Below are 8,650 nucleotides of genomic sequence, written 5' to 3' on the forward strand. Positions count from 1 at the left end.
GGAATAATGACAAAACCCACTTACCAACTAGCATTCTATCAACTTGTTGCTATGAGAAATGCTCAATCATATATTCAAATAGATTGAGTTAGTATCACTTTACCTTTAACATATGACAATCATGGTATGTGAGCCTTTTTTCTCAGTTGTTACAAACCAAAATTTAGTTTCCGAAAATGTAGCCATGAAGTTTCTGCAGGATGCTAGCAACTGCTTATTGGGCTAGGGACAGACATTACCCATAAACCGGTTTAAGTGATCAGAAACTGGTTTAAACCTGTAACAGAACAGATGTGCAGGGCACATAGACCAGGTTGAAAATGGCTGAAACTGGTTTGAGATAAACCTAGTTAAATGTAGTATCAGATTTGACTGATTTGGGTCAAACCGGTTTGTGCAATGTCTGTCCCAGACCCCTTGTTGGTTTAAGATAAACCAGACTTCCCCAGCATCCTCTCTGGGCTGGGAGGGGCTCTCTGCTCCACAGCAGGGCTAGCCCCACCCCTCTGGTCCTTGGCCAGAGCTCCAGCAGAGATTGCAGGCACAGCAGTGTCTGCCTGGTTTCTCCTCTCCTTGCTGCTCAAGGAAGGATCCCTACTCCCTCCCTCCCATCTCCCACAACACATACCCCAGCCCAATGGACCCTAGGCATGTGGTATGCTAGATAATGCTGAGAGGTGTCTGTGTGTATGCATGTCTAATTTCACTGGGACAGGCAGACAGATCAGTGACCACTTTTTCTAGCTAATCAACAGGTCAACTAGTAAGCTTTTTAAAAAGAATTTGAACTAATGGAGAGAAGCTATTATTTTGCTGATGTGGTGATGAATACTGTTATCAGCTCCTTGCTGGCTTGCTTGCCTGTCAGTTTGCTGCGGACAGTATAAAGAAGCAGGGAAGGAGATTGAAAAGCTCCATATCATCAGCAGATGCATGCATTGCCCCCCCCCCCTTGCTTTACAGTGCTGGCTGGGGGCTGGCAACACTCCCACCCCCTGAGCAGCCAGCTGGGAAAAGCCTGGGATGGTGCAGGCAGAACTCCCTAATGAGAGAGTCCTGCTGGGGCCTAGCCACGCCCCCCACCCAGCTCAGTACTGTAGAAGGGAAGGGAGGGCTTCTCTAGCACCCCCAGCTTCTAGCCTGAGCCACTGCAGGTATGTGCCTGAATTTCCTCAGCTCAGAGAGCATGTCTATTTGGTTACAAGCCAGTTAAGTCTAGCCAGGTTAGACTAACCTGCAAAGATTGAATCAATTCAGGCTCAGGCTTTTTGAATGTCTGTCCCTAGCCTTGATGTCCTATTTTGTTTCCAAAAAGTGGTTCAAGACAGGAACTTCTTGAATGAAAGGGGAGAAAGATTGTCAGAGAAAGAGAACTGCTGACAGGTGGCAAAATCCCTGTTATCACTGTAAATGCTGCATCCACCCCTAGATTGTGTCAGGGCAGACCAAATTACTTTTATATTAATTCAGCCTGCCTACTGTCAGTAGCTTCAAATATATGTATTCAAACAATACAAATTATACAAGTCTACAAACAGTCTTCAGTCATACATCAGGAAACCTAAAGCAGCTTACCAAATCATTATTATTGAGCAGGCTGGTCAGAAAATTGGGACTGGGAAGTAGGGTGGAATCTGCACTGAGTTTGGTTATTTTTCTTCCCTGCTTTTCACTTAAGCTTTTCATTTTGTTTTACCAGCTCTAGGTCTGATATCAAAAAGTAGGGGGAAATTCAATAAACATTTCCAAAACCTTGTTTTCCCTTTTTTATTTTGGCTACTTTTATTCTAATTTTGAACAGTTTTTCTAGACTTCCAGGTTGCTTTAATTATTTATTATTAGTCAGATTCACTCACTTGAGTTTTACCTCAGGAGTAATTCCACTGAGGTCAATGACCCAGATGAACAAAGGTGCTACTCAACACAAGTAGAATATATTTGTAGTGCTGTAAGTTAACCGGTTCTGTACAATATCTGAGTTAAATGGGTGACTGATCTCCATGCCAGAGAACTTATAGCACAGAAGCACAAGTGAAACTGGTATGGTAGATAGTATAATATAAAGTGCATAAAAACCTGCTTGAAAGGTTGAGAGATCATTACATCATGAAAAATCATTTTGGAACAAAATCAGTTTTGCAGACCAAGACAGAGGTCAGTAAAGGGGGCTCTGTGTCCTTTTTGCATCTCCTGAATTCTGCCTTGCTTCAGTGCAACTCGCAGCGTAACTCTGAGCAGCTTTAAGGTCTGTTCTAACTGACAGCCACTAGACAAGCCTGCCTACGTGGCAATTGAAAGTCAGGTGTGGCTGCCTACAGGTCACCTGAAGCCCAGAATAGCCAGTCTGGCATAGAGCTGTACACATAATGTCCTCTGATTTACTGGCCAAAATAAAAATCTAAAATAAAAAAATTAGTTTCAGATGGACCTGTAACACTGTTTTCTGGTTATTTGCCACTTCCGTTCAAAACCATTTTTCAAGTCAGTTTTGAAACCAAGGAGTTTCAAATCAAAGTCAAAATATTTTATTTTTCTCTGAATCTATTTACTAAATTCAACTTGATTTTGCAAAGATTTTTAGGGTTCTCAAAATCTATATTCTTTAATTAATGTACTATTTGCTGAGAAATATTTCATTTTTGGTCCACTGTAGTCAGTGGCCATACCTCATCCTGACACACCTTTAAGCTAAAAAAAATTGATAAAAAGGCGGCATAGATCTATATATTGTCCACAGTTAGATAATATTTCTTGGTCTCAGCCACAGCAGTAGAAAGAGAGTAGAATGAAATGCTAAAGCAGGACTACAAGGCCAAATAGTAGGAATCATCTACTGATTCCATTTCAGACTCAGAGACAAGGTTAAAAGTGGAGGGAGGACTTACTGTATTTTAGCAGCTCTGCTATTTCATGTGTCTGCTTCTATCCCATGGTAAATGGAAGCTAAAGCTGGTAACTTAGCCTTATTTTATTCAGGATAAGCTGCCCAGTTCAGTTTTCACTTACCATGAAAGAGGAAAGGACACACAAAACAGTTCTATGTTAAATTTGTTCTCCATTTAAGTTGTCTGTCTGCCTATACCCAGAATGTACCTCCTCCTGTTTTCTTCTACTTGTGCAGGGTGAGTTAAGTGAAGTATATAATACACTGAAGTAGCTTTGTATATTTTTGAGCTCTGTCTTATAGCAAGAGAGTTTGCTCTCTTACACAGGTTTTGGCGAGCAAAAAGAAGATTCTTCAACTAGCAGATCTCTTGCTACTTCCTGTGTTTGTTTCAAAAACATATATTGTATTTAAACAGCTGGATTGTACATACAACCAGCAAACACAATGATGACATATGCTCTTACTATTCCCTTGTACGAGACGAAGAACAGAGGCAAAATCTGCCTTTACACATATACACATAGTTTCTGAAGCTGTGTGTTCTGATTTAAATGATCCTCAATATTTTTCTCAACTCAAGCTTTCCATTGGGGAGTAACAGCAAATGGCCAGTCATTGTATTAAAGTACAGAATATGGAACTGATTGGCAGAAAAGAGGAGGAAAAATGTCCAATCTTTTTCAGCAGAACAAGAATTAGAGGAACTCAGTCCAGGCATATATCACTGTCATATTGCAGGTAGTTTATGGAGTTCATTTCAAAGACAATCATATGCTTTAGGCCTTTTCACTGCTGGTATTCAAATAATGTAAGACTAGAATAAATGCTCACACACCCATCCTTTTATCTTCTCATCTATAGTACATAAGTCTACCTATGACATGTATACCACTAGGCAACAAGCTCTTGAGGCAAAGGACTGTGTCTTCCTATACTGTATGTTCTGCTACGTGCTTTGCAGCCTGTCATATGGTTACTATGAATAAAGAATAGTAGTTAGCCATGTTAGTCTGAAGTCAGGCAGAAGGAAGGATAGATACACACTGTATAGATTAACCAGAGAGCCTAAGCACAGAGCAGTCCTGCCACAGTATGTGATGAAGTAAGGTAGAGTTCACAAAAGCCTATGTTTTCTATATATCTTACTTAGTGGGCACATATTGCTCCTGGTCAGCCTGGGCAGGGAGAGCTGCACCAGCTAGGTAGAATGCTGCCTCCCAGCCACATGGAGATTAAGACATGTCCTGATCTCCATGTGGCTGGGAGAGGTGTCCCAGCTGCCAGGCCTCCCAGCCATGTCAACATCTACACACGAGCTTTGGCGCATTAGTTCAATGCACCGATTTCTAGTACCTGTATCTACAGGTACTAGAAAACAGCACATTAGACTAATCTATGGCACAATAATTGCTGTGCACATGTAGACAGTGAGGACTGGCGACGCGTAGGGGATGCACGCAGCTGCATGTGCACCCCCTGAGCGTGGCAGTGCACCCCCTGCAAAGAGGCACCATCAACACTGCCGGCAGCGTCTGTGGGCGGTCTCTGCTCGGCCCTGCCCGCCCGCTGCTGGCACCACTGGTGGCATTTGCGGGCAGTCCGCAATCACTGCTAGCTGCCACTTGCAGCATCTGCAGGTGGTCGCCGACCACTGGTCGGCGCTTGCCACCCTTCCCCCCTGCCAGCACCGCAGCTGCCTGCGGGGGCTCCCTGCTTGCCACCACCACGCTCCTGCCACCAACAGCACCACTGCCACCTGCAGGAGCTCACTGTGTCCCCGCAGCCTCTGGGGGCATGCGGCATTCATGTTACTGAGCATTTGATTAGTCTAATGTACAGTAAAGCTTCTCATATAGATGCACCCAGTTAGTCTTTATGGTGCATATCTATCCTGACTTCTGCAATTAATAAGTAATATGAAAGAATACAAGCACAGTAATCATTTACCTCCATGGCCCTAATAAAATCTTTTCTTTTTTTTCAAGACATTGGAAAAAGACTTCAAGGCACCACCAGTTCTATGATTTCCAAGGCATGGCTGCAGCAGTCCATCCATACAGCCTGAACTACAAGGACAGGACTTAATTCACTTGTGAATAAAGAACAAGCAAGGGGAACTAATATGGGGAGTGTGCAAGAAGCCCTCTGCACAGGGGCCAACAGCAACACAACCTGGAAGTGCTGGCTGAGCTATTTCCTATCAACCCTGGAGACACAAGGAGCAAACTGCTACCCCATAGAAACTAATAGAAGCTTTGCCACTAATGTAAATGGTGACCGAGGGTTATTTCATGGTAGGTACCAGACAAAACTATGGTGAAAGCAGGGTTGTGACTTTTTCTACTCTATACCCAGTCACCAAAGCAGGCTAGAGAAAGGATTGACAAAATGTTACATGCCCTTCCCAGAGAAGCAGAGATTCTTCATGGACATACTCTGCTTTGGGGATGTGAGACTCACAACTAGCCAACACAGCTGTAGGCCACAAAAGGTCAGATTCAACAAGGGACTTGGGTGCCAACAAGTGAGGTGCCACAATGTCTTTGAGGTTCTTGGCTTTGGACTGGAGTCAAAGTTTCAGAGTTGGTTGTCTGGGCCTCCTGTTCTGTGTACAGGAAGAGTCAATCCCCTCAGACTAGCAATCCAAAAAACCCACACACTGAGGAGCCAGCTAAATAAATAAAGAAAATAATAACATAAGACTGGAAAGGGCCACTTGCGTCACCATGCCCCCTCCCCTGCAATTGCAGGCAACCATGTAATAGATGCTAAGTATAAACGTGTCTACAACAGGCAGGTCAAACTCATCTGGTATTACAGTCTAGATGAGTGGCATGAGGTGGTTTCACAAGCCAGATTGGGCCCGCAGTCCCACCTGCTCCATACATGCTGGATCTAGCATACATGGCATCCACTCAGGGATCCGACCTACATGCGGTGCAACCCCCACCTGGTGTGGGACCTGTGCCACACATGGCATGGGCTCCAGCTGGTCCAAGACCTGTACTGCACATAGCACCCACACTGTTGGTCTAGGACTGCACCACACATGGTGCCCATTCCAGCACCCATGCTGCATGGGGCACCCATGGGCATCACATACAGCTCAGGTCACAGACCAATTAGAGCAGGCACGGCATGCAGCCTGCACCCCAGACTAGCCAAGAGGGGAGACGCTGATGGCAGCATAGATCCCACGCCAGACAGAACAGATGCCACATGCAGTACAGTCCCAGACTTGCTGGGGTGGATGCTGTGTGTAGCACAGCTCCTGGAGCAGGTGCCATGTCTAGTGCACATCCCAGTCCCTGCATGTGGGACCAGTCTAGTGTGTACTGCCTCAGTATTTAGGGGCTGGGTGATGGGATTCTGCAGTGGACCCCAGGAAGAGAGCAGGAGAAATCAATGGAGCCACCAAGGCCTCAAGACCTTGAAATAGCAGGATTTTTTTTAGATAAAACATGAGCCAAGTTGCAGGGGAAGGCAAGCAGACACTAGTAGTCCTTGCCAATCTGACCTGAGAAAACTCCTTTATGACTCCTGCTGACTGATTTAACCCTGAGCATGACAGTAAGATGCACCTGAGAGGTTTCTCTGTGACAATATAAGCAAGAATCATCCCACCCAACCTCCTGTCTCTAGCTGTATGTAGACTGGTAGTTTTCAATCGCTGTAGACTCAAAGCATGCCTCATTAGATTCAAGGCACCCCCTGGAAAATGCCAGCTCTCAGCTTTCACCTGTTTCTTGACCATGGAAAAATAACAGAGCAATCGTCTTATTGCAGAGAACTCAGACCACAACAGATCAGAATGTTTTCTTGGTTTTCTTCCCTTTTAAAAGAAAGGGATAACAGCTTCTGCATTTTGCGAGGAGCCCAATACTGCTGGCCTACGCTAAGTGCATTCTGAGAATGCCAACTACGTGGAGCTGACTGGGCCATCCTGCCATCCAGTTCCTGAATTCTAGTTGGGCTTTGGCCAAGTAGAAGACAAGTACCCCATTAAACTGGAGTCATGCTGGGCACATGCAGCAGCAGAATGCTAGGTACCCAATGAGCTTAGGCACTTCCAAGGCTAGGCAGTAGGGCTGTGCGAAACAGCACCGGTTCAACTTGCGTTTTGACAGAACAGCGTTTTGTTTCGAATTTTGTTTCAATTCGAAACGGCTGTTCTGTTTTGTTGAAACAGTTTCGCTGTTTCAATGCTGTTTTGACATTTCGCCCATAGGCGAATGGGAAAGCTTGAAACAGCCTATAACTTTGTCATTTCTGGTCTGATTTGGATGAAACTTGCAGGAATGGTAGCCCCTTCTGAGGGCATGAAGCCTGCCATGTTTCAAGGAGATAGGTGCAGGGGTTTCGGGGAATCTGCACCTCAAAGTCCTAAAAGCAAAAAGCTCACGTCACGTGCATGTGTTAAGCCACAGCAGGATCAAAACTGCAGGGATGGTAGCCCCTGTGGAAGCCACAAAGCCTGCCACATTTCAAGGAGATGGGTGCAGGGGTTTGGGGGAAACTGCACCTTAAGCTGTGGACAAGCACAACCCGTGACATGGATGACACTGTGTGCGTGTGGTAAGGTGCGCCCTCACTCAGCTGATACCAAGGCAGAAAGCAGGGCAGTTCAAACAACGCTGCCTTTTATGCAGTTTTTCCATCCCTCCCCCAAGGGCACTGGGATTAGAAGAGACCTCAGGGAAAGGTGACAGTCACTGGCCAGCTACACAGTCAATGAGAGCACTCCTTCCCCTTCCTTCTCCTTACTTTAGTTTCTGCTTCCCTGCAGGCAAGCCCAGCTTGAGCTTCGAAACTCAAAACATTTTGAAAATTTTGAAATGTTTCCACTTGCCTTGTTCTGTTTCAAGTCTGCTTCAAAGCTCTCTGGTTTTTTTGATTTTGCTGTTTTGAGCTCAAAACAAGTTGAAACAGCATCGAAATGAAACTGCCAGCAAAGCTTCGCACAGCCCTACTAGGCAGGTACCAAAGTCTTTGATAATCTACCCCACGGTTAGAAACTGGTTGCAAAGATCTCACAGTCCATCATGTGCATTTGGATTCTAAGTCCTTGAGGAAGGGATGTTATTACATGGTCCGTGTCTACATGAGATGCTTTACTGTGCAGTAGACTAATCTACTGTAGAATCAAGTGTCACCATCTACACATGCAGACATTTACTGTGCAGTAAATTAGCCTACTGCACAGTAAATGTCCTACCTGCACAAGCGGGCAGTAAATTTAGTACACAAAGAATGGCAACATGTAGGGTGTGCAAGTGGGTACAAGTGCACCCCGAGTGCAGTGGTGCACCCCCTACAAAAAGGCACCACTGACACTACCGGTGGCATCTGCGGGCAGGCCGCGATCACCACTGGCTGCCACCCACGCTGCCGGAGGTTGCCAGCCCCCGGTCGGCGCTCGCCACCCCCCTCCCGCCGCCACCAGCGCTGCGGCTGCCCACGGCAGCTCTCCACTTACCGCACCCACACTCCCACCGCCGACAGCACCGCCGGGGACACGCAGCGCTCATGGTGCGCAGTAAAACCAAACAGCAGTCACTGCCCGTGTAGACGTTCCCCGGGGTATGAACAGCAGCGAGTGCAGCCAGAGCGCTGAGGAGAAAGCAGGCCCAGCGGCGAGATCCCTGCTGCCCTCCCGCGCTCCCCCCCCGGAGGACTCCGGGCGGCTGCAAGGGGGAACTCAACAACCGGGCGCACCGCAGGCACCAGCCCCGCCCAGCGCAGCCCGCCCTTCGCAAGGGCCTG

This window comes from Gavialis gangeticus, unplaced genomic scaffold (assembly GCF_001723915.1).
Source record: "Gavialis gangeticus isolate Ggan-Ray unplaced genomic scaffold, GavGan_comp1, whole genome shotgun sequence".
In the NCBI taxonomy this organism is placed as follows: Eukaryota; Metazoa; Chordata; order Crocodylia; family Gavialidae; genus Gavialis; species Gavialis gangeticus.